The following is a 26,585-nucleotide window of genomic DNA, read 5'->3' on the forward strand; positions in this document are numbered from 1 at the left end:
TAGCCTTGAGCTGAAGAGCTGAGTGACAGAGCCCAGGCCCAGAGTTCAGGCCCCACGACTGACAAAAATAAAATAAAACAAAACAAAAAACCCAAAACACCTTCCTAGAAGTGGAGGAATGGCTCAAGGGCCAAAAAGCCCTGAGTTCAAGTCCCAGTACTGGGGGCCCAGTACCAGTAGAATGCACACACACACACACACACACACGCACGGAAAGAAAGAAAAAAGAAAAAAAACAAAAACCTTCCTGTATCTATGCCACTGGAATATTAAATTCAGTGAGTGCCTCGCCAAATCAAACCTCATCAATAACTTGGCCTTTCAAGACTAGGTTTCCTGACAACTAAATCTCAGAAGAAAAAGCCAAACCTAAATCGGTTCCCAAGAGGCTGTGTGGGGTGTAAGTGTCCCCTCCCATCCCCTAGAGGTTTAATACTCTCCTCCTGTGACCTCTGCAATTAGCTTCCCAGCCCCACTGGGAGCTGGGGAAAACCCAGGCCTGGTTCTCCCAGGATGGCCCTGGTCTCAGACATTCCTCTATGTGTTTCCACAACTCCTGTTGGGTCTGGAACACCCCAGGCAGACCAGGCTGTTCAGGGATGGGGCTGCCAGGGTTGGGAAGTCTAAGTTGAACTGGAAGCTTCTCCCGCCAGAACTGCCAATGAGAGGCCCTTCCCTCCACAAAGGCCTGATTCAGAGGGAGGTGACCTCAGTGCTTAGGGGAGGGAGGGAGGACACAGTGGCAACAGCATGCTCTTTGGCTGTCCTTTAGAGGGTGTGGGGGGGCACTTTGGGGGCAGCCAGGGACAAGGAATAACTGCTGCTCAGGAGTGTCTGGGTAATCTGGGGATTTTGCTGAGTAAATTGGGTGCTGGCTATCTCTTTGGCCTAGTAGATTAGAGTCCTTGTCCCCCACTTCCAGCCCAGGTCCCCACACATGTTACACTGAGCCACCTCTTCAGCCCTGAATCTCCCTTTAAAGGAGAGGGTCTGCAGCTCCCATTCTTCCCCAGCCAGGGCAGAGGGGCCAGAGAGGTGGCAGCAAGCCTGGCCCTGGTCCTCAGCCAAGGCTTTCTGGCTCCTGTGGAGCCCCTCACTTCCCAGCTGTTCCCGCCAAAGTCCTCCAGGGAGAGAAACCAGGGGCTAGGGAGTGGGGGAGGGGGTGGGCAGCTGCAGGAAGGCAGAGATGAAGAAGCTACTTGAATAACAGAAATCATCCACAGCACCAACGGGTCCCCTCAGCTCCTCTCCCAGCTGTTTTCTGGAATCCCAGACTGTCACACCCAAGAATCTACTTGTAAACAGCAACTTCTGCACCCACAGCAAACACCCCTTTGTTCCAAATCAGCCCGGAGCTGCCATAGTAGCTGCTGTGGTATGTGGGGAGGGATAAAAAGACAAGGCCAGGGCATTTTGGGGTGACAGTGACCACTTCATCTCTGGCCCAGTGTATCTTTTAGCTCTGAGAATTCAAACTGGTCTCAGCCTCCCACAGGGGAAGAGGGTAGGCAAGAATTTCCTTTTATACTCCATACAACTGTCACTGTCCTTGGGGAAAGAGCCCACTGGAAGCCTTCAACTTTCTCTTCACAAGCACTCCACAACCCTCCCATGAAGGTGCAGGCTCTTTTGAAGCAAGAATGAAGCAACTGCATCATCGGGCCTTGCCCTTCCAGGCATGGCAGGAGGAAGGATGGTGCAGTATTATTAGCCCCCAAACTTCTGGGCATTCCTCATCTTCACTCCCAGAGCCCTCCTGTTCCCTGTCCAGAGCATAACCCAACTACAGAAATAGCAGCTGCAGGAGGTGGGGAGAGGGAAGGGGTTCAGACACAATGGGTTTATTTATAGGGCCCTACACCAGGGGCTCTGCAGCCAAGCACCCTAGGCCCCAGGCTCTAAAGGCCAGTGCCTGGCTAAAGCAATAGGAAAAGTCCCTAGCAGGAAAGCAGAGCCTAAGATAGACAGACTAATCCAGCTCTGCTATTTCCTTACTTGCTGTGTGATGTCAGGCAAATCACTCAACTTTTTTACTTTTGTTGGTCGTAGGGCTTGAACTCAGAGCCTGGGCACTGTCCCTGAGCTCTTTTTGCTAAAGGCTAGTGCTCTACCACTTTGAGCGACAGCGCCACTTCCTATCACTCAAATTCCGAGGGACAAGTTTCTTTGCACTAAGTGGAGGCTTTTCTAGAACAGCGGTTCTCAAGAGTAGCCTGGGAACTCCATGGTCTTGTCAAGGGGTGAACAAGGTCAAAATTATTTTCATATGACTATTAAAGGTATCTGCCTTTATCATTCTTACTCTTGAATGCAGAATAACTTTTCCCAGAGACTGCTATAAGAGATCACACTAGGAGAGTCTTGTTAAGTCAGACATGAGATTTTTAAAATGAAGAACACCAACATTACCCATCTCCTTTTTTATTTCAAAAATGTATAAAGTTTTCATAAATATTAACAAAAAGTTTATTGTTATTTTCAAATGAATGAACATGTTTAGAACTCTAGTTGTGTGTGTGTGTGTGTGTGTGTGTGTGTGTGTGTGTGTGTGTGTGTGTGTGTGTGTGTATGTGTGTGCTCAAACTGGTACTTGAACTCAGGACCTTAAGTTTTTGTTTAGCTTCTGTTTGCTTCAGGCTGGTGTTCCACCCTTTTAGCTTTACCTCCACTTCTGGCTTCCTGCTGGTTAGAGGCCAGAGTCTCTCAGATTTGTCTGCACTGGCAGGCTTTGAATCTGGATCCTCAGATCTCAGGTTCCTGAGTAGCTAGGATTATAGGGGTAAGCCACCAGCAGTGCTTGGCTTTGTCTGATGTTCTTGCTGATCAAACAGAAGTCATGGTTTGAGGGAAGAACACCACAGAGTGTCTTTCTCCATGAGCTTATTACAAGGTGGAGATATCTTACTACTGATGATGCTTTTAAGCTTCATCTCTTGAATAAGTGGTGTCTCTACCGCAAAGTTAGTAGATTTCCTTTTGTAATTAACAGGTATATTGGAAGGCAATACTTCCAGTTGATCCAACTATCTAATTTCTCCTTAAACTTTCACCTACTAATTTTAGAATTCATTAGTGGATCATGTTTTGCTACAACCACTTTGGTGTTCCTCTTGTTCCTTTTACAATAATTAGTTGGAAGTTTCCTGTAAAGAATTGTCCTTTCTGGGTATGCATGTATTACTTCACGTATTTAATTATTTAATTACAGATGTATATTGCTATGAACTAATTGAATGTTTATTGTTTGGATTGTAATCTACTACAGTCATCACTTATTTCATTGCTCAAACTCTGCTCTAGCCATTGAGAATTATTACAGATTGGCTCTAGTAATTTTTAAAAAACATCCCTACTTTTTTTTTGGGGGGGTGGTCCTTCCTTCCCTCCCTCCCTGGCATCATAACAAGCTCCAGGCTTTTTCTTTTTCTTTCACATTTCCCCCACCACAACCCACTTTTTCAAGGAGCTCTACACCAAAAAAATCTTCTCAAACAGTAACTTTGCTTGTGTCCTTGCCTCTTCAAATCTTCTCATGACCCCCTTCTACTCTGAGTACAGAGCAATCTCCCCAACACAACCTGAGGAGTCTTGCCTTATTCTGGCTCAGTAACAATTCTTCTGAAAAGCTTTCTGAGACTGTTCACTTCCTAAAGTGATTCCTGCAGGACTGTACTATAAAATGCAACTTGTCCTGTGAGGAGGAGGGAATTCCTATGTCCTGTCAGAAAGGGAGCTCCTTGAAAAAGGAAGGCACTTCTGTATTTCTGACCTCCCCCCACATCCTCTGTTAGTCTACCTTTCTTCCAACAAGGCTGTAAGGCCCTGAAGACCTTTCCTCTAGGTGCTACAGGGATGGCTGATCTCCTTTCCAGTCAGAAAAAGAGCAGAAATAAGAGTCCTATGGGAATGTGCAACAGACTCATTAAATTCTCTATCCCTATCTCTCCTCCTTCAGCCTGGCTCCAATGGCTCCAAGCCATATGGAGGACAGTAAGAGATAATTTTAGATTTGTCTCTAGTGTTGAGATGATCGTTTCAACGCCCTCAGTCTGGCTGGGGATGTGGTTCAGGAGTAGAAGCTTTTCCCTAACATGCGTGAGTACCTACATCCCATCTTGAGCACTGAAAACAAAATCCCATACAACCTAAGAAAAAGCTCTCAACTGATTCCCAGGCCTAAGCGGTTCCCTCTGGCAAACAGGATATTTTAAAGATTATTTCTAAACAGATAGGAGACAAGGCTTGGTATTGGGAGAGCAGTTAATTCAGAGATGGGTCAACTAACTCTTTCGGGAATTTTTGGAGTTTTCAGTGGAATTGGGGACATAAAAAATTCAGTAGCATTTGTTAAAAAGAAACAATGAATGATTGGAAAAAAGAAGTTAAGAAAACAATCTTATAATAGCTACCGTGCAATAAAATACTCAGGAGGAAATTTAACCAAAAAGGTAAAAGACTGAATACCATAAACTCATTAAAAAAAGGGTAGCGGGGGACTGGAGGCTCATGCCTGTATTCTTAGCTACTCAGGAGGTTGGAACCTGAGGATCTCGGCTCAAAGCCAGCTCAAGGAAGTCTGGGAGACTCTTATCTCCAATTAACTACCAAAAAGCTGGAAATGGAACTGTGGCTGAAAGTGGGAGAGCACTAACCTTGAGCAGAAAAGTTCAGGGACAGCACCTAGACCCTGAGTTCAAGTTCCAGGACTGGCAAAAGATAAAAAGAAAAAAAGAGGGCTGGGTGGCACATACTTGTAATTATAGCTCTTTGGGAGGCAGAGGAAGGTCTGTGGTCAGCCTGGGCAAAAGCATAAGACCCTATCTGAAAAACAACAGCAAAAAGGACTACAGGAATGGCTTAAATGGGAGAACATCTGCCTAGCAAGCACCAGGCTTGAAAAAAGAAAAAAAGGAAAAAAAGAAGCCAGGTGCCAGTTGCTTACGCCTGTAATCCTAGCTACTCAGGAAGCTGAGATCTGAGGATCACGGTTCAAAGCCAGCAGGAAACTCCGTGAGACTCTTATCTCCAATAAACTACTCAAGAAGCCAATGGCACTGTGGCTCAAGTGGTAGTGAGCTTGTCTTGAGCGAAAGAAGCTCAGGGACAGCGCCCAGGCCCAGAGTTCAAGCCCCAGGATTGGAAAAGGGAGGAGGAGGAGGAGGAGGGGGTGGAGGAGGAGGAGGAGGAGGAGGAGGAAGAGGAGGAGGGGGGGAGGAGGAGGAGGAGGAATAATTAACGATACACATAAAACCAAAAATAGTCTGTACTTATGGATTGAATTAATACTATTAAATGTTCATGCTACAGAGTCACTTTAATTCCTATTAAAATTCCAATGACATTTTCCATAGAAATAAATGTATATGTAACCATATGTATGTACCATTTTTTATGTAACCATAAAAAAATGAATAGACAAAGCAAGCTTGAGCAAAAAGAACGGCTCTGGAGGCATTATACTACCTGACCGAAAAAGCTATCCCAAACCTATTGTATTCAAAACAGTGGAAGATATAAAAAAGCAGACACTAAGCTGGGCACCAGTAGCTCATGCTGGTTATCATAGTTACTCAGGAAGCTGAGATCTGAGGATCACAGCTGGAAGCCAAGCAGGAAAGTCAGGAGACTCTTATCTTCAATAAACTACCAAAAAGCCAGAAATGGAGCTGTGGCTCAAGTGATAGAGTGCTAGCTTTGAATAAAAAAAAAACTAAGGGATAGTGGACAGGTCAAGAGTTCCCAAGACTGGCCAATAAATAAATAAATAAGGCAAAGGGCTAAATGCTGTTGGCTAGTGACTGTAATCTGAGCTACTCAGAGGGCTGAGATCTGAGGATCATGGTTCAAAGCCAGCCCAGGCAGAAAAGTCCCAAAACAGTCATATTTCCAATTAACCCACAAAAAGTCTGAAGTGGAGCTGTCGCTCAAGTTTGAGAGTAGCATCCTTGAAAGAAAAAGCCAAGTGAGAGCTTGAGTCTCTGAGTTCAAGCCTCAGTACTAAAACAAAACAACAACAAAAAGAAGGCAAAAAACCCCCAAAAAACACCAGAGACAGTTGTTAAAAGAAAACATACAAGCCGGGCACCAGTGGCATGAGCCACTGGTAATCCAAGCTGTAATCCAAGCTACTCAGGAGGCTGAGATCTGAGGATCGTGGTTCAGTACCAGCCCAAACAGGAAAGTCATGAGACTCTTACTTCCAATAAAACACTCAGAAAACTGGAAGTGGTACTGTGGCTCAAGTGGTAGAGTGCTAGCCTTGAGCTGAAGAGCCTAGGGACAGAGCCCAGGCTGAGTAGCCTCATCACCAGCGCGCGCGCGCGCGCGCGCACACACACACACACACACACACACACACACACACACACACACAAGAAAATGTACAAAGGGCCAATAGATGAATGTAAAGATGCTTACCATGACTCATCATGAGAAAATGCAAATCAAAACCATAATGAGATATCACCTCCTACTTATAATAAAGTCTTGTTATCAAAAAGATGAAAGATAACTAAGATTGGCTAGGTTTTGGAGAAAAGGAAACTACTGCATATTGCTGGTAGCAAAGTGACTAGTATAGCCATTATTGGAAATAGTATAGAGATTTCAAAAACACAAACAAAAACAAAACAAATAAAAGCAGAAGTACCACATGATCCAGCAATCCCACTACTGAGTATATAGCCAAAGGAAATGAAATCAGTATGACACAGAGATATCTGTTTTCCCGTGCTAATTGCTGCATTATTCACAATAGCCAGGAGATAGAATCAGTCTAAGTAAATGGATGAATAGATAAAGGCAAGGTGGAATGTACACACATTGGAATATTTTATTTTTTTTGGAATATTTTATTTTGTTTTTGGGTCTGGTCGTTGGGCCTGAACTCTGGGCCTGGATGCTGTCCCTCAGCTCTTCAGCTTAAGGCTAGCGTTCTACCACTTGAGCCACAGTGCCACTTTCAGCTTTTTCCTTTTTGCTTATGTGGTACTGAGGAATTGAACCCAGGGCCTCATGCATGGAAGGCAAGCGCTCTACCACTGAGCCACCTTCCCAGCCCCATGGAATATTTTAAAACTAAAGAAATACTGTTATTTGCCATAATGTGGAAGAACCTGGAAGACATATTTAAATGAGATAAATCAGGCACACAAATACTGCAGGACCTTACTTATTACATGTAGAATCCGAAAAAAATAGAACTTATAGAAGTAGAGGGTGAAGTGGTAGTTACCAGAGTCTAGGGCTTGGGGGTGATGGTGACACTGGTTAAAAGATTTTAAAAAATCTCCATTAGGCTGGGTGCAAGTAGCTCACATCTATAATCCTAGCTACTCAGGAGGTTGAGATCTGAGGATCATGGCTGGAAGCCAACGTAGGCAGGAAAGTCCATAAGACTCTTAGTTCAATTAATCACCCAAAAGCTACAAGTGGAGCTGTGGCTCAGGTGGTAGAATGCTAACCTTGAACAAAAAAAAAATGGTCAGAGATGGCACCTACATTCTGAGTTCAAGCCCCAGGACTTGCATAAAGCAAAAATAATCCACCCCCAATCAGTCAGAAGGCAATGCCTATGTTAATCAGCTTGATTTAACCATTCTACAATATATTACATACATTGTTGTACACTATAAATGTACATCATTTTTTGTCTATTTTGTCATTGCAAGCAACAGGAAGGACACACAGAAGAAGAGCAGCTAAGAGGAGCTGAAGTTGTGAGCTCTGAAGGAGTTTCCTATTTCCCTGGCCCCAGCCAGTTCCTAACTCTCCTTATTCCTTCCTCTGGGTCAAAGATGGGAATCAGCAACCTTTCAAAATCCTGAGCAAAACCAGAGCCAGGTACCAGGTCTCAGAGGCAAGAGGCTACTGGAGGTAACAGTGGACCTCACTGCTGGAACCAACATTAGCTACCTACTGTCTCTCTGAGAGAGAAAAGCCTGGAAGGCCACAGCCTGAAGTGGCACATAGCCTCCTCTAAGGGCTTGAAGGCTGCACCCATAGGTCTATCAGAGGTGAGTAGATAACCCTTCTAAGCCCCTCTGTCTATTCCCCAGCGCCTGATGACCCGAGCCTCATTATCTTAATCAATCTTTCTTCCTTTCCTTTCCTTTCCAGCACTGGAGCTTGAACTCAGGACTTAGGGCTCTTATTTGGCTTTAGGTAGTCAAGGCTGATGCTATACCACTTGATCCATACCTCCACTTTCAGCTCCTTGCTGGTTAATTGGAGAAGAGGGTCTCTTGAATTTGTCTGCCTGGACTGGCTTCAAACTACGATCTCAGCCTCCTGAAGAGATGTTAGAATTATAGGTGTGAACCACTGGAGCCCAGCATCTTGGCTGCTTCCTATGAAAGGAACAGATTCCTATGAAAGGAACCTCTTCTGCACCCAGACGGTTCCTGTGTTGACCTAGTGGGTGCCATCCAGCCAGAGGCTGGATGTCAACTCCTAAATTGCCTTTTGCTCGGAGAGGAGAACAGCTCTGATTTACCCCCAAGTTCTCACTGGGCCCTCTTTTGTGCCTACAAATAGAAGTAAGGCTTTCTGGATTCTAGCTCTGGCTTGCCAGGAACCTAGGTAAAGCCTAGAAAAGCCCAGAAACTCCTGTGAGCTCCAGTTTTTCTGTTTGTAAGATGGGAGTGAATTCTCTTTAACATCTCTCTCCCAGCAGGAGAGAGATAATCTGTATAATTCTATACAGATCTCAACTTATACAGGACTCTAGGCATTCACACACAATGAGACCAAAAGAAGATAGATACTCTTAGGGGAGGAACACAATGGCACAATGCCTTAGATCATATAAAATAGCATTAATCAAAATTAACTCCAGGAAATGGAAACAAGAGCTTGTTGTTTTTTTCTTTCTTTTTATCTTGTTTGTTCATTTTATCTGTTTTTTTTGGGGGGGGGTTGGGGATCAGGAGAGTTCAGAAATCTAGGGACAAAAGGTGAACAAATACAGCAGTGGTACTTATTAGACACTATATATTGAAAATGAACTTTACAACTTGTGGATGGGTACAGGAGGGAAATACTGGGAGACAGTGAAGGAAGAAGTAATACTGTTCAAAAAGAAATGTACTCATTGCATGACTTATGTAACTGAGACCCCTCTGTATATCACTTTTTTTTTTTTTTTTTTTTTTTTTTGTCGGTCGTGGGCTTGAACTCTGGGCCTGGGTGCTGTCCCTCAGCTCTTCAGCTCAAGGCGAGCGCTCTACCACTTGAGCTACAGCGCCACTTCCGCTTTTCTGGTGGTTTATTGGAGATAGGAGTCTCACGGTCTTTCCTGCCCGGGCTGGCTTTGAACCGCGATCCTCAGATCTCAGCCTCCTGAGTAGCTAGGATTACAGGCATGAGCCACCAGCACCCGGCTGTATATCACTTTTATAATAACAATAAAATAATTTTTTTTGGTTGGTCATGGGGCTTGAACTCTGGGCCTGGGCGCTGTCCCTGCGCTCTTCTGCTCAAGGCCAAAGCTCTACCACTTGAGCCACAGCACCACTTCTGTTTTTCTGGTGGTTAATTGCAGATAAGAGTCTTACAGATTTTCCTGCCCGGGCTGGCTTTGAACTTTAATCCTCAGATCTCAGCCTCCTGAGTAGCTAGGATTACAAAAAAACTATTTTTTTTTTGTTTGGTCCGGTCGTGGGGCCTAAACTCTGGGCCTGGGCGCTATCCCTCAGCTCTTTAGCTCAAGGCTAGCGCTCTACCACTTGAGCCACAGCGCCACTTCCAGCTTTTTTAATTCTGCTTATGTGGTGCTGAGGAATCGAACCCAGGGCCTCATGCATGCAAGGCAAGCACTCTACCACTGAGCCACCTTCCCAGCCCCAAACTATTTTTTAAAAAAGAAAAATGACAGATCTGGAAAAGGATGGAAACTGAGAATATATTCCCCAGCCCTCACTGGCCAGGGCAGGATAATGGGGGAGGGGGTCAGGAGTTCAGTGGTTCTCTGAAGTGGCCTTTCTTTAACAAGTCTGTAGGCTTCCTGGGAAAGTAGTGGGGGAGGGGGAGGTAGGGACAGCAGAGCCAAGAGCTTTAGGCTTCTTCTAGCCTGGGGGACAGGAAGTGAGGTGCTGTCTACAGAGGAAATGAGAAGCTAACAACCTTCCAACTTCCCCTCAGTCTATAAGGAAAGCAGCCTCCAGCTTCAGAAACCTTAGAGGCCCAGAGTTAGGAAAACAGAAGCAAAGCGGAATAGTGGGGCAGGGAGGGGGGAGCAGCACGGGAGGGGAGGAGGAAAGGATTCCCTAACATAACCTGACCAAAGAGTAAGATTTGTAGGCCCTACGGGTCCCAGAGACTAGGATAGCCCGGAAGAGAAGCTAAGCAAGCTAAGCAGATGCAGCACTGCAGATCTTGTGTTGCCATATCTGCTGCAGTCCTGGCCCAAGGTTTGTCATAGCAGTGAGCTACATCACACTCCCTGGCATTTGCCACTCCCAACCCTGGCACACACCAAGATAGGGCAAGCCTTCTGCTTGCTCTTCCCACAGTATCCTTTCTTTAATTTGTACCTTGACACAGATTCATGCTCATTTATAGGGTATAGTATTGTAATTCAATCTATATATACAATGTGTATTGATCAAGTCAGAGGATTATGGATCAATCCTTTATAGCCGTCATCACAGCTCTAATTCTGTAACTGTTCAGATATTTGATGAATATGGACGCTCTTTTTTTTTTTTTGGTCAGTTTTGGGAATTGAACTCTGGGCCTGGGCTCTGTCCCTCAGCTCTTCAGCTCATACTTAGTGCTGTACCACTTGAGCCACAGTGCCACTTCCGGTTTTCTGATGGTTAATTGGAGATAAGAGTCTCACAGACATTCCTGCCCCAGCTGGCTTTGAACCACAGGAGTGAGCCACTGGCGCCTGGCTTAATATGGACCTTCTTGATTACCATTATATCTACAGAGACTAGAAACACCAGACACAGAGTAAGTTCTACAATATCTTCTGGATGCTGGGTACAGGGGCTCTGACCTGTGATGCAACTGAGATTAGGAGGATTGTGGGTCAAGGCCAGCCTGGGGGAAAAGTCAGAGACCTCATCTCATCAAATAAGCGGGCATGGTGGAGAATACCTACAAGAATAAGAATGTGTGTGTGTGTGTGTGTGTGTGTGTGTGTGTGTGTGTGTTGTGTGTGTGTGTGTCTTTTCACCTCTTAGCTAATGAAGCTGACCACTCTAAAATATGCTTTGGATGGTAACCATGTAATGCCAATTAAACCTAATTCCAAACTTTCCATTGGAGCATTAATACTTAAATGATTGGCTGGGTGCCTGTGGCTCACACCTGTATTCCTAGCTACTCAGGAGGCTGAGATCTGAGAATCAAGGTTCAAAGGCAGCACAGGCAGGAAAGTCTGTGACTCTTATCTCCAATTAACCACCAGAAAACCAGAAGTGGTATTGAGGCTCAAGTGGTAGAGTGCTCACCTTGAGCTGAAGAGCTCAAGGATAGTGCCCAGGCCCAGAGTTCAAGCCCCATGACCAAAAAAACCCCCACAAAAAAACGCAAAAACTTTAAATGATTGTTTTACTCAGTGGCAAATTAAATATGTGATATACACACACATATATAATGGTAGATTATATATATATCTTATATATATCATGTCAGATATTTATGAAGGTATTAATTGATAACTTTTGTGCTACATAAATTATACACTGTTTTGAATCCTAGAAGATTTAATAAATATTCCACTGACATAGAATTGGATATTTATTTCTTTTATCAATAGATATTCCAGACATTATAATCTTCATTTCATGAAGCTATAATATAAATGAATCTTAATTGAAGCTGAAAAAAATTGAAAAATAACTGAGAAATAACTAAAATAGAAAGGATTGGGGATGTGTCTGGGGGTATGGCTCAAAATGGTAGCTTGTTTAGCAAGTGTGAGGCCTGGAGTTCAAACCCCAATACCAACAAAACAAACAAAAACAAATATCTGCCGGCTGAATGACCTAGCCATAGCTTGAAAATTCCTCAGACCAGAACTAAATCCTGACAGTCACAGCATATGGAGAATGAGCACTTCTCATAATTTGGGATCAACTCTGGGAGCCTGAGGTGGATCTGAATGTTTGGGTATACACAATTCCCTTCCCCCCATAAAACAAAAAATCATAGGTTAAGATACTGTCAAGGGGATGATCTAAGGAGGCAAAGGAAGCCAAGAGCTGGTGGCTTACACCTGTAATCCTAGCTACTCAGGAGGCTGAGATCTGAGGATGAAAGTTCAAAGCCAGGCTGGGCAGGAAAGTTCATGAGATTCTTATCTCCAATGAACCCCCAGAAAACAGAAAGTAAGTAGATCTGTGGTTCAAAGTGATACAACATTAAGCTTGAATAAAAAGAGAACAGGGACAGTGCCCAGGCCCTAAGTTCAAGCCCCACAACTGAAAGGAAAAAAAAAAAAAAAGGGAAGCAGAGGAATTTGAAAGGTGAGCATGTCAGGGGGTAGTGCCCTCATGAAGAAGACTGCTGCCCTTATACAAGAAAGCTGAGACAGATTCCCTTGGCCCCTTCCCGCATGTGGTCCTTATAAGACACTGAATATGCTACCACCTTGATCTTAAAGTTCTCAGCCTCCAGAGTTGGGAGAAACAAAATGCTGTTGCTTTTAAGCTATGCAATTTATAATTTTGTTATAGCAGCCCAAGAAGACTAAAACAGCCAGAAACAGGAGTGCTAAATGCCAAGAGAAACATACAAATATCCAAGTGTTACCAATAGGTAACATGACACATAAAGCACATATGCTATATGCTATGTTTTAGAAAGAAAAGGAAAAAAGAACATGTTATTCATATTTGATTTTCTATAACAAAACTCTGGAGAGCCTGAATGTGGTGACACATACATATAATCTCAGCACTTAGGAAGTAGAGGCAGGGTGATCACAGAGTTTGAGGCTAGCCTAGTCTATACAGAAAGAGCCTGTCTCAAAAAAAAAAGGTAAGAGGCTGCCTGTAATCCTAGTTACCTGGGAAGCTGGGATCTGAGGATCGCGGTTCAAAGCCAGCCTAGGCAGGAACGTTCATGAGACTCTTATCTCCAGTTTACCACTAGAAAACCACAAATGGACCTGTGGCTTAAGTGGTAGAGCATTAGCCTTGAGCAAAAAAGCTCAGGGATGGAACCTAAATCCTGAGTTCAGCACTGGGGCTAGGGGGGAAGAGGAGTGAAGAAGGTAAGGGTGTAGCTCAGTAGTAGAGTGCTTGGCTAGCACTCTTAAGGCCAGCAGTTGATCATTAGCAGTGAATAAAAAACAACTCTGGAGAAATTGTCTATGGGGAAAGAAGGGAATGGAGGGGAGAGTAAGGTTCTTATAAAAGTCATTTTGAATTTTTCCCCCTGGGGCCTCAAGTTTGCTAGGCAAGTGTTCTATCATTTGAGCTGTACTCCTTCATTCTGATTTTTTTGGGGGGAGAGTTGGGGCTTAAACTCAGGGCCTAACAATTGATGGGCTCATACTATAACTTTTTGTTGAGATTTTTTGGGAGATGGAATCTAGTGGACTTTTCTGCCCAAGTTGGCTTCAAACTTTGATTCTCACAGGTAAGTCACTAGTTCCTGGCTCATTTTGATTTTTTTTTTTTTTGCCAGTCCTGAGACTTGAACTCTGGGCATAGGCTCTGTCTCTGAGCTTTTTTTTTTTTGCTCAAGGTGAGCGCTCTACGACTTGAGCCACAGTGCCACTCTGGCTTTTTTGAGTAGTTTATTGGAGATTAAGAGTCTCACAGAGTTTCCTGCCCAGGCTAGCTTCGAACCTCGATACTAAGAGCTCAGCTTCCTGAGTAGCTAGGATTACAGGAGTGAACCACTGGTACCCAGCTTTCATTTTGATTTTTCAACTCTGCAAAACTATGGTAGTGAAACTAAAATCTTTTTTCCCAAGTACTGGGATTTGGGTGTAAACTCATTCTCTACCACTTGAGCCACACTCTCAGCCCATTTTGCTTGTAGTTATTTTTCAAATAGGTCTCATGTTTATGTGTGGGCTGGCTTGGACTGGGATCCTTCTTTTTATGCTGGGATGATACATGTTCATCATCACACCAAGCTTTTATTGGTTAAGATGAAGATCTCACTAACTTTTTGCTTAGGCTGGCCCCAAACTTCGATCTTTCCAGTCTCCCCATCTTGAGTAACTGGAACTATAAATATGAGCCACTGTGTCCTGAAGTGGGTGGAGAGAACTTTAAATTGGGTATGATGGTGCATGCTTATAATCCCAGCACTCTGACGGCTGAGGCAGAAAGTCATTATTATGTTGGAGGCCAGCCTGGCTACATATTAAGATCCTGTCTTCAAAAAGAACCAGTGAGGGGTGGGAATGTGGCTTAGTGGTAGAGTACTTGCCTTGCATGCATGAAGTCTTAGGTTCAATCCTCAGTACCACATACACAGAAAAAGCTGGAAGTGGTGCTGGGGCTCAAGTGGAAGAACACTAGCCTTGAGCACAGAGGGGCTCAGGGACAGAGCCCACGCCCTGAGTTCAAGCCTCAAAGAAACAAAACAAAAAAACCTTTTAGAAGGAAAGTGGATGTATTTCAGTGCTAGAGTGCTTTTACCTAGCATAAATGAGATCCTAAGTTCAATGACTAGCACTGCAAAAAACAAAACAGAACAAACACACAAAACTCCCAAACTACTTATAGGTGCTTTTCTTCTCTCCTTCTTAGTTTGTGTATGTGTTGTTTTGGTTTGTTTGAGACAAACTCTCCTTATGTATCCCAAGCTGGCATAAAACTTGAAATCCTTCCCTCTCAGACTCCAGAGCACTGGGATTACAGGTATACGCCACCATACCTGACTGCTCAGCATCCTAAAACTCCTCTTTGCTATGGTCATCTACCCTCTTCCTGGGGGCAGGGACCACTTTTCTAGGACAAGGTAGCAGGTGAGGTGGTCTGGCCAGATGAATGTGGGGTCTTAGACCACAGGACACCAATGCCTTTCACTTCCCTAGGGCTAAGGCAGAGGCCCTAGAACTCCAGGCTGTAGTGTAAGCCCAGAAGTCACTCAGGGACACCTTTTTTTTTGTGGGGGGGGGGTAGGGGGGGTAGTGCTAGGAATTGAACCCCGAGTGTCAAACATCCTAGGCAACTATGAAGCTACATCCCTAGCCCATCCATGTCCATCTCTGCCTATGTAAGAGCTCTTTTCTGTCTGGACTCCTGGGAAGGGGGCAAATCTAGTCAAGAGTAGAGATAGGAGAAACAAATACCTCCCAAGTTGAAGGTTAGAGGGAGGAGGCTGGGCAAGGGGAGAGTTCAGAGCAGATGGGGGTAAGGGGAACAAACTACTCCTGCTGCAAGCAGGTTCTGGGGGTGTCTCAACAGATCCCTGCACAAAGGGCCCAATTATAGCCTGCACATTGAGAGCCAAGTTGGGGTGAGGTGAATCAGCCCCTTAGAAATCAAGGGCCACACCCCAGGAGTTTTATTTTAGGGTCCCTCATAGCCCTGTTTAAGGAAAGAATGTCATCAATCACTCCCTCAGAGAATCAAGATCAGAAGCGAATTTAGACTGGGACTCAACACCTAAGTGGCACATAAACTTTATAGGCAATCACAAGAGTGTGATATGGGGTCTTCTCTCAAGTGAAAGTAGTTATAATTATTTTTTTTCAGCGTTGGAGATCAAACTTGGGACCTTTCACATGATAGGCAAGTGTTTGTTTTATCATTGAGCCACACCCCAGTTCTGTAAACTTATTTAATATATAAAGTAAAAAGTTCAGTGAAAACTGTAGAACCCCCATAGCTTGAGGACCAGTATAAAGCTAAGAGTGCTGGGCCCGCCTGGGCTCTTCTCAGCAGCTGCTAGGTTTTTAGAAATCAGTAATAACAGCAATGATAATTCACCTTAATAACACCCTGGTCTCTCTGGGCCTCTTTCATCTACGTAACTCTCAGAGCTGAAAAAACCGTAATTATGGAGCAGGTACCACACCCCAGTGACGAGGTGTTATTAATACATGAGCACTGGCTGGGAAACTGAGGCTCAAGAGAAGGAGTACACCTCACCTGGTGCAGAGGACCTAGGTACCAAGGACTGCTGAACAATGGGAAACTGGAGGTGCTGGCTGCATACCTTCAATGTTTTGGGGAAATACTGAAGACAGGGAAACTCATTTAAGACATGGGTTTGGGGTGGAGATGAGGAAGGAGCTGGCTATATGTCCCAAACTCTCTCTCTCCGGACTTCAGGAGGTTTAGTGGGCAGCCCTGGCTAGGAATCAGGGTCTCTGTATTGGAGCCCCTGAATCACCCTTCCAGAGTGTGGCTGATGGCAGGCTGATGGCTGCCTGGGCACCTCTGCTTTCTGGACTGCATTCAGGTACCACAGAGTGTGAGCTCCGCCCTCCAGAGCTCTGGGCCTCAGGCACAGACCAAGAGGAGAGAATGGGGGAGGGCACCTTATAGCTTGAACACATCAAGAGGTAGGGGAGCCAAGTGCCAGTGGCTCATGCCTGTAATACTTGGGAGGTGGAGATCTGAGGATCACAGAAACCAGCCTGGGAAGGAAAGTCCAAGAGACTCTTATCTCCAATTAACCAGGAAAAAAACAGATATGGAGGTATGGCTCAAGTGATAGAATACTAGCTTTGAGCAACAAAGCTCAGGAATAGTCCCTTGACTTTGAGTTCAAGCCCTAGTACTGGCACCAAAAAGAAAAAGAAAAAGAAAAAGAAAAAGAAAAAGAAGGGGCAGGGAAGGTGGCTCAGTGATAAAGTGCTTGCCTTGCATGTATGAGGCCCTGGGTTCAATTCCTCAGCACCACATAAGCAGAAAAAAAAGCCAGAAGCGGCACTGTGGCTTAAGTGGTAGAGTGCTAGACTTGAGCTGAAGAGCTGAGGGACAGCGCCCAGGCCCAGAGTTGAGGCCCCACAACCAGACCCCCCCCCAAAAAAATTGGGGGGCTGGGAAGGTGGCTCAGTGGTAGAGTGCTTGCCTTGATGCATGAGGCCCTGGATTCAATTCCTCAGCACCACATAAGCAAAAAGAAAAAAAAAAGCCAGAAGTGGCGCTGTGGCTCAAATGGTAGAGGGCTAGCCTTGAGCTGAAGAGCTGAGGGACAGCGCCCAGGCCCAGAGTTCAGGTCCCACGACTGGACCCAAAAAAAAGAAAAAGAAAACTAGAGAGATTAGGGATGTGATAGAGTGGTTTGCCTCACATACAGAGGCCCTAGATAGCATGCCTAGGACATTAGGAATAAAACACAACATCAGGAGGCTAGTTTTTGGGACCTAACCTCGTAACTGCAGCCCTGCCCCCATCCATCTCTGGCACTGATCCTAATGCAATCCTTTCCACACAACCTAGTCACTGCTGCAGAAAGCCTGCATAGGAAGCCCAGCTGACTTATGCTGTCCAAGACGGGCAGGGGAGTCACAGAAGCCTAAAGATCTTTTTCTAGTGACCATGGAAGGAAGCAACAGAGAGCAAACGGTATAGCACGGCCCCTGCAGATACACCCACGGCCTGTCGTGAGCCAAGTTCCGTGCAGATGCTGAAAACAGACAAAAGCTCCAACACAGGGAACATAGATGGGACAAGCCAGGCAGCAAAAAATGACCTTGTCCTCTAGCCCTCAAGATAGTGTCTAAAGGAAGATATAAAGGAAATTTTTCTTTAGCAGGTGAGATAGTTAACCAGAATTCCTACAGTGCTGGGTTAACTGACCTAGAGGGGAACATGAGTTAACGCTCTAACCTTCTAAAGGCCAGCGTCTTGCAATCTAGGTTCAAGAATTGACCCTGTCAGCTTTAAATACAATGTGGCTCCCTCTAGGCCTTAAATGCAATATGGCTCCCTGATAAATGAAAATTTTAAATAGAATGCAACCATGTAAAACTAGATCAGTGGCAGGAGCCTACGTCTGACACTCACCACCACATGAATCACTTCCCCCTCAGGACTTCAGTTTCCCCATTTTTAACATGAGGGTTTTGAACTAGACTGTCTCTAGGATTCCTTCCAGCCTGTGGAAGCTCCACGTTGTTTTGATGTGGTGGCAGATCTCTCGATTGATTTACATAAATTTGCATGTTCAATCAGAAATCCTAAACTCCAAGTATAGAAAATCCAATCAGTCCATTAGTGCAGCCAGACAGGCTAGAAGAGCCTGCCAGGTTTGGGTGAGGGTTGTCAAAACTGCCTGTGGTAGTAATGGTGACTTGAGGGAAGGAGGTGGGTGCAGCAGAAGTGAAAAAGGGCATCTGTTCAGAGGACTGATGGGCCAGGGACCCTGCTTCAGCTGTCCTAGCTCCTTCTGCTTCTAACGGGGCCTCTGGCTGGCCAGCCTCAGAGCCACACCCCAAGACAGAACAGCAGCTTCTGCCTAGCAACAGCTGCATCCTTCACTCTGACAGGGACTCCACCATTAGCCACTTTCTGGGAAAGTGACCTCCCTGGGAGCTTCCATTATCCATTTCAAGGGCTCACAGCAGTGAGAGGGGTTTCTTAGGCTCTATGCTAGATGTGTCTTGCTGCAGATTTAGCTATATAGGGCAACAGGGTCTGTGGCAAAGAGCTCGTCAGGCCCAGGAGAGCCTGCAGAGGGCAAAGCAATGCAGAAGAATGAGTCTCACATCCCAGGGCCTCTCTTAACCACCACCTCTCCTTCAACACCCCCTTTACCTGGGAGACCAAAGCTGAGAACAAACAAGAGCATAAGGCCTTTTGGCTCCTGGGCTGGAAAGCAAGTTTCAACCTGGAGAACCTAACTCCTGAGAAGCCCTACCTAACTGCCAGGAGGGAAGGGGGCTGGGAAAGAAAGTGGGTGAGGGCAGCTGGGGAGATTCCTTTAGTCTGTTGCCTGAGAGCTAGGGCTCTGAGCATAGAGGTAAGGTGGGTAGGACCAGGGGGTGGGATGGGCAGCAGCAGTGGGGCCCTCCTTGTTCTCTTCCCACAACAGGGTGGATGAGTGTGCTGGGCTCCCTGGCGCAGATCCTAAAACAAGTCCCAACAGCTGAGATCCAAACTGTCTCCTGGGAATCTGCTTACCCCCGCTGGCCCTTGGCTGCCTCCTCCTCTCTCAACTCCTCCCCTAATACTCAACTCAAAGACTAGTCCAGCCAGGATGTCTCACCAGAGGCCTTGATGGGTGGGCCAAGCCCAAGCCAGCCAGAGTTCATATCCCAAGGCGTCAGGGATGAGCAGAACAATGATTTGTTCTTAGGCAGGAAAAGAAGTTTTGCTTCTCTCTACCACAAGTTATAATATTAAGAAAGTGTGACCCAATACTTTTTCTCTTTAAATGGAGCTGCCCTAAGCCGGGTTCCTGCTAGTCAGGAGGCTGAGATTTGAGGACTGTGGTTCAAAGCCAGCCCAGGCAAGAAAGTCTTTGAGACTCCTATCTCTAGTTAACCACCAGAAAACTGTTAAGTGGCACTGTGGCTCAAAGTGTGCAAGGTGCCTTAGCAAAAGAGCTCAGGGATAGCACCCAGGCCCTGAGTTCAAGACCCATGACCAACCAACCAGAAAAAAAAAAAGAGAGAGAGAAACTACCAGTGCGCTATTCTCTCTTCTACAGTTATGTACCAGTGGAACCATTCAATGTTAAAATATGGATATTTTAGAGCTTTCTAGTCCAACTGTTTTTTTGCTTTGTTTTGTTTTGTCTTTGTTGTTTTTTTTCCTGGTGGTACTGAGGTTTGAACTCAGGTCTCATGCTTGCTAAGCAGGAGTTCCACCACTTGAGCCACAGCTCCAACTATTTGGCTTTGCTTTTTTCAGATAAGGTCTTGACATTGACCTACTGGCCTCTAACCTGCATCCTCCTAATCTCTACCTTCTGAGTAGTTGAGTTACAGGGGAGAGCAACTATTCCTGCCTCTAGAACCTAATGCTGCTTTAGAAATAAAAGAAACTAAGATCCAGAGCAGCAAACTGCCTTGGCCAAGGTCACACAGCAAGTAGGCAAAGCATGGGACCAGGGCTTCTCATTTTTAATCTAATACTGACACAGGTTTCCACCTGCTTACCAAGAACTACCTTGTTCTCTGCAGCACAGGACATTAATTATCTCAGTAATCAGCTATAAGGATGCTGGAGGACTGAAAACACTCACACAGAGACCACACAATGAAAAACTTAAGTACCTAGTAATTCCTCTTCAAAATACACATGGTTTCTTTGAGACAAAAAAAATACACTAATTCTGCTGGATGCCGGTGGCAACTCAGGAGAATGAGATCTGAGGATTGTGGTTCAAAGCCAGCCCAGGCAGGAAAGTCCAAGAGACTCTTATCTCCAATTAACCACCAGAAAACCGGAAGTGGCTCTGTGGCTCAAGTGGTAGAGTGCTTGCCTTGCGCTTAAGAGCTCAGGGACAGTGCTCAAGCTCAGAGTTCAAGCCCCACGACCGACCAAACAACAACAACAAAAACAACCCCACAACAAAAAACAAAAAACTAGTCCTAGATCCTTCTTAGGAAAGTAGGGAGAACTGATTGGAGAGGTGAAGTTTGTGCCTTCCTCTGATCACACAAGGGGACTCAGAAAGCCAGCTGGCATGTCTGTAAGAAAGGGTCTACAACAAGGCAATTGGGGTGCCTTCATTATCCCTAAGCAAATTAATCATACAGTAATTAGATATGACTCCTTTTCCACCATCCCCCAAGACCACTTCTATCCCAGGCCTTTGCCTCCAACCACTTTCTCTGGCTGACAATTTTGCTTAACACTAGGACTTACAGAGAAGGGGAAGAAGGGGGCTGGGAAGGTGGCTCAGTGGTAGAGCGCTTGCCTTGCATGCTCAAGGCCCTGGGTTCAATTCCCCAGCACCACATAAGCAAAAAGAAAAAAGCCGGAAGTGGCGCTGTGGCTCAAGTGGTAGAGCGCTAGCCTTGAGCTGAAGAGCTGAGGGACAGCGCCCAGGCCCAGAGTTCAGGCCCCACGACCGGACCCTCCCCCCCCCCCCAAAAAAAAAAAAAAGAGAAGGGGAAGAAGTAGCAGGGAGAGAATAAGAGAGATTACATTTTAAGTCAGGGGACCCCTGACTCGCTAGAAAGGGAAGGCCTATAAGCAGCAGCTGGGCAGGCTGGGTGGGCTTGGCTGATCCAGGTCTGAGCAGCCTGGAAAACCAAGCTTGTGGGAAGTGAAGGCCGTCTGAACCCTTGGGGTAGTGCCAGGGCTGGAGAGACCAGGGGGTTGCTTTGGGTTCAGAATAACTACAGGATAGCTAGAGTTTGCACAGCCTTCCTCTGAGGCAGGCCAAACCAGGGGAGTGTCAGGCACATATAAATTCTCTGCATTCTTCTGGCACCGCAGTCAGGACCCGAAGAGCCTTTGCTGCCGTCGCTGCCCTGTCCCTCCTACCCTACTCTAGTCCAATCCTTCTTCGTCCCTTAGTCTTCAATGTAGAGCTCCAGGAACTCCCTCCTTCCCGCAGCCCCTGCAAGGCTGTGAAGGGCTGCTTCCCTGGCTCGGGTCTTCCGCCTCTCCCCGCCTTCCCCACGCCCTACAGCCCCGGGCCACTGGGACTGGATGGAGTGCGCCGAGAAGCCCCAGGCTTGGCTCCGCGCCTGCGCTTGGAGGACTCCCCCCCCCCCCCCACCATCCAGCACCGCTAAGCGGCACCCGGACAGTGGGTGCGGGTGGGGTGAGATGCGCAGCTGGGGCAAGGTCAGTGCTTTCAAAGAGCGAGGGAGACCGGCCACCGGAACATCCCCCACTCCCGAAAGTTTCCCTTCCGGGGCCAACGAGTGTGCGCGAGGATGGCGCAGGGGGCGGGAGGGTGTGGGGTGGGGGTGGACAGAGTCGCCACCAGGACCACCCCCCCACCCCTCCTCCGAGAGTGCGGCAGGAAGGATGGGGAGGCAATGAGGTGCGGGCCGGAAGCCTTGACGCCCTTTTGGAACCAGGCTGCCACAAGAGCCTTACCCTCCCCAACACCCCTCCGCCTCGCGCCCAGAGCTTACAGACCACCCCAGCTCACTGCTCTTTAAATCCCAAATAAGACTAGAACTCACCGAAATCAGACGTCGAGCTGGGCCAGGACAGGCCGAATCTGCTGGGTCCATGGCCGCGGCTCGGGGGCGAGAACGGCGAGGAGGGGGGGGAGCAGAGAAAGGGGGGTACCGGAGCCGCCTCTTGGATGTCAAGGCTTTAAAGGGGCCAGTGGGCCCCGCCCCTCATATAGGCCGCGCCCCCTCATCCAGCGTAGCCAATCCGAGCTCACTCTGCATACGCGCCCCTCCCATCATCGTCCAGATGTTCCCAGGACGAGCGCTAAGTCTGCCCGGCCGGCGCGCGCCGCTTCCGCCTGAGTGGGAAGGGCTTCCCCTCCCCCTCCCTGTGGAGAAACCTCCCCAGGCCTGGCCCGGCCCAGTAAACCTTCCCAGTGCCCCGGTTGGCGACGCCCAGCTAGGCTCAGCAGGGGTGGATTGGGGGGGGGGAGTCTAGAGCCGTGAAAGCTAGGTACACCCCGACCCACGAGCATGCGCGTCTGCTTCAGTGGGGTTGGGCTTGCACGTGTATATGTAGTTGTGAGCGTTGGTGTTTGGTTTGCCTTCCTGCATACGTGTTGGGTGTAAATCCAGGGGAAGCGGCTTGAGTGCTTTCGTGGCCTTAAATGCTCCCGCCTACCTAGCCATCTGGAAAAGGCTCTAGGAACAGGCTCCGCTTACCAGAATGCTGAGCTGGCCGTTTTCTTACTGGGAAATTAGTGTTAGAAAAAGATACAGCCTTGTTTTGGCCACTCACTATCTCAAGAACACCAGTTCAAACCACCTGCTTAAAGAAGCAAGGTAAACTAAGCTACTAGAACCCTATTCAATACCATTTTCATTGGTCCTTAAACATCACTTTGCCCTTGTCTGGATTCTTTACAATCCTCACAACATGCACTGAACTGACTGGCCCAGATATGAGGTTATGAACTGAGTTCTGCAGGGGAACAGAAAGGCATCCTCACAGTGTCTGCCTGTTTTTATTAAAATTGCTTCTGTTGCAGGTATACACAGGACGTGACTTAAAGGATCATATTAGTCCAATAAAGGAACATAAAACAGAGGAAGCATAGATTGCTCAGATTGATTATGATTAAGAGTTGCTCTCTGGAGGAAGTTTCTTATTTAAAATGTGAAGTACACAGAGAACTTGAATAGGAAAGAGGCAGGATAAGGATAAGAAATTACCTGACTGAGCTGGGCACTGGTGGCTCATGCTTGTAATCCTAGCTACTCAGGAGGCTGAGATCTGAGGATGATGGTTCAAAGCCAGCCTGGGCAGGAAAGACTGTGAGACTCCTATCTCCAATAAACAACCAGAAAACCAGAAGTGGCGCTGTAGCTCAAGTGGTAGAGAGCTCGCCTTGAGCTGAAGAGCTGAGGGACAGCGCCCAGGCCAGAGTTCAAGCCCCCACGACCGACCAAAAAAAAAAAAAAAAAAAAGAAATTATCTGACTGGACAGTGAGCAGATCACCTTAGTATAGGGTGGAAAGTGGGAAAAGTTAATGCAAGAGCTTTTGTATAATATCAGAATGAGAAAATGGATGATAGATGAGAAAAGGAGTTATTTTTTTCCTGGCCTCAAACTCAGGTTCTGCCTGCTATAGCCTCCCAAGTGCTGGGATTACTGGTTGTGCCTCCAGACCCATCAGTTTATTTATTTTGTGCATGCAGACAGGTGCTTCACCACAAAGCAACGTCCCAGCCCTTCTTTTTATCTTTTTAACCTTATTTCTAGATAGATAGTGACAACATAGGAACCAGATAGCATTTTTTTTTCCTGGTCTTGGGGATTGAACTTAGGGCCTGCGTGCTGTCCCTGAACTCTTTTGCTAAAGGCTAGTGCTCTATCACTTTCATCCACAGCTCCATTTCCGGTTTTCAGGAAATAAGTATCTCATAAGACATAAGTGTCTTACAGACTTGCTTGCTCAGGCTGGCTTCGAACTGGGATCCTCAGATTTCAGCTTTCTTAGTAGTTAGGATTACAGGCATGAGCCACCAGTGCCTGGCTCAAAATTTGTTTGATATCAATGGGCTAGTCCTGGGAATATAACAAAAATTAGACATGTTCCTTCCTTCAAAGAGCTTAGAAGTTCACAATATGTGTCTGATGCATTCCTAAGCTTTTGGGTGGATAATCTTTTTTTTTTGGGGGGGGGGATCCGGTCATGGGGCCTGAACTCTGGGCCTGGGCGCTGTCCCTCAGCTCTTCAGCTCAAGGCTAGCGCTCTACCACTTGAGCCACAGCACCACTTCCAGCTTTTTTCTTTTTTCTTATGTGGTGCTGAGGAATCGAACCCAGGGCCTCGAGCATGCAAGGCAAGCGCTCTAACACTGAGCCACCTTCCCAGCCCCTGGGTGGATAATCTTAAAAGTCTTCCAGGCATTTCTTTTTTTGGATGTTCCCAAATAACTGGATTTTTAGAAGCAAACAGAGCATCTAGATATTTTACATCTTCATTAAACTCTTGTTTAATAAACACAGCCAGAGCATCTGCACTTTCAGAGCAAGTCCCTTACTTGAAAAGCTCTTGTAAACTTGATGGTTTTATTTATTTTTTTTGCTGGTCATGGGGCCTGAACTCTGGGCCTGGGCACTGTCCCTCAGCTCTTCAGCTCAAGGCTAGGGCTTTACTACTTGAGCCACAGTGCCACTTCTGGCTTTTTCTGCTTATGTGGTGCTGAGGGTGCTGAGGAATTGAACCCAGGGCTTCCTGCATGCGAAGCAAGCACTCAAACACTGAGCCACCTTCCCAGCTCAACTAGATGGTTTAACATTCAGTTTGGCAGATTCTTTTCTTCTTCCTCCTCCTCATCTTCTTTTTTATGATACTGGAGTTTGAACTCTTGGTCTTGTACTTGTTGGATAGGCAATCTGAGCCACTCTTATTATCATCTCAGATTTTTTTAAATTTTTATTTTTTATTGTGAAAATACTGTACAGAGGGGTTACAATTAGATGGGCAAGATAATGAGTACATTTCTTATCAAGCATTGTAGTCTCCTCCTTTGTTTCCCCTTCCCATCCCTTCCCAGTCTGCCCCTGCCCCCCCTCATCTCAGATTTTGACTTTTGTTGTTGTTGTTGGTTGTGGGGCTTGAATTCTGATCCTGGGCAATGTTCCTGAGCTCTTCAACTCAAGGCTAGTGCTCTAACACTTTGAGCCACAGTGCCACTTTCGGTTTTCTGGTGGTGACCTGGAGATAAGTCTCATGGACTTTCCTGCCTGGGCTGGCTTTGAACCTTGATCCTAAGATCTCAGTCTCCTTCCTGAGTAGCTAAGATTACAGGTGTGAGCCACTGGCACCTGGCTGATTTAGCCTTTTTTTTTTTTTTTTAATGTTTCACAACCTTTATATTCTTTCTCTCATATTCTTTCTCTCTTTCTTTGTTTCTCTTTCTGGAAGTATAAGAGTTTGAACTTAAGGACTCCTGCTTGCTGGGCAAACCTTCATCTTAGTGACAACAGATGTTCTATCATCTTTTTCAGTGTTTGTTAAGACACTTTTTTAGAGCTCTTATCCACTTAAAATTATTAAAAATTAGAAGTCCCCATCAGATAATCCTAGCTACTCAGCAAGTTGAGATCTGAGGATCATGGTTTGAAACTAGCCTAGACAGAAAAGTTCCAATGAGACTCTAATCTCCAATTAACCACTCAAAAAACAGAAGTGGTGATGTGGTTCAAATAGCAGAGTGCTAGCCTTGAGCACAAAGAGGCTCAGGGACAGCACCCAGGCCCTGAGTTCAAGTCCTACAACTGACCAAAAGGAAACAAACAAACAAACAAAAACATGTAAGTCCCAAAGTTACTTCTTTATCCTTGATATGCACCAATAATCAAACATTGTCCTTTGTAATAGTTACAAAAAATACGCTAGCCCTCTTAGGTGTCTGGAATTGTAAGATGTTAGCAACAAACCAGTTTAGTGGTCTGGTCTATGTATGAATGTAGTGCTTATGACATACTGGTAGATGACCTCAAAAAACCACTCCCTTGCTGCTCACATTAGTACTTGAATGAGGTTCCCACTTCAGTTTACTATGTGCTCATCAATTCAATGATGGAGCATCTTCACTTCTCAAAAGCTGATAGTATAGCCATTTAGCCATTGTGCTACACTGGTGTGGATAAGCTGGCCCAAGTTTAGAACTCCTGACAGCAGCTGGCCAGGTCAAACCTCTAGAAACATTCTAATTCAGCTGTTCTTCAGGCTGGATTAACTCTTAAGCATATTTTAATGTCTTCCTAGTCAGTAAGGGGAAGGAGTTTGTTACTGTTAACTGAATAGGTTGTTATTACCAGTGGTTAATTCTACTCAAGACAATCATATTTCTTAGATTCCAACAGCAGTGCTAATATAAGCTTTGAAATCTCTTACTTGGCACAGGTATTATAGATTCATCAGATCCATGGACCCCCTTTTCTACTCCTGATGAATTGAAGGCATTTTATTGAGCCTTAATTCTGTATTAGGTAATGTTTACATGGTATTAGGCAAGTGATATGGAATACATATGGAATATGATTGGAAAGGCCAACTGTGAAGATCATGCTTTATCTAAGGGCAGTGCAGACCCCCT

The 26,585-nt window shown here is 46.0% G+C and overlaps 1 protein-coding gene across 3 annotated transcripts in view; it reads right to left on the bottom strand.

Annotated features, from left to right (window-relative positions):
* The window catches only part of Nckap5l (NCK associated protein 5 like), a 54,889-nt gene that overhangs the window by 21,172 nt on the left and 7,132 nt on the right, over positions 1-26,585 (bottom strand). For 2 of the 3 annotated variants that reach the window (XM_070040722.1, XM_070040705.1), the window contains exon 1: positions 22,019-22,129. The exons of the other annotated variant lie outside the window; for it this stretch is intronic. The gene's annotated coding sequence lies outside the window, so the exon portion shown is untranslated. Of the gene's footprint in view, positions 1-22,018; positions 22,130-26,585 lie in introns of those variants that run through there. 3 annotated transcript variants of the gene reach the window in all.

This window comes from Dipodomys merriami, unplaced genomic scaffold, assembly GCF_024711535.1.
Source record: "Dipodomys merriami isolate MVZ:Mamm:240054 unplaced genomic scaffold, mDipMer1.0.p SCAF_10, whole genome shotgun sequence".
Classification (NCBI taxonomy): Eukaryota; Metazoa; Chordata; class Mammalia; order Rodentia; family Heteromyidae; genus Dipodomys; species Dipodomys merriami.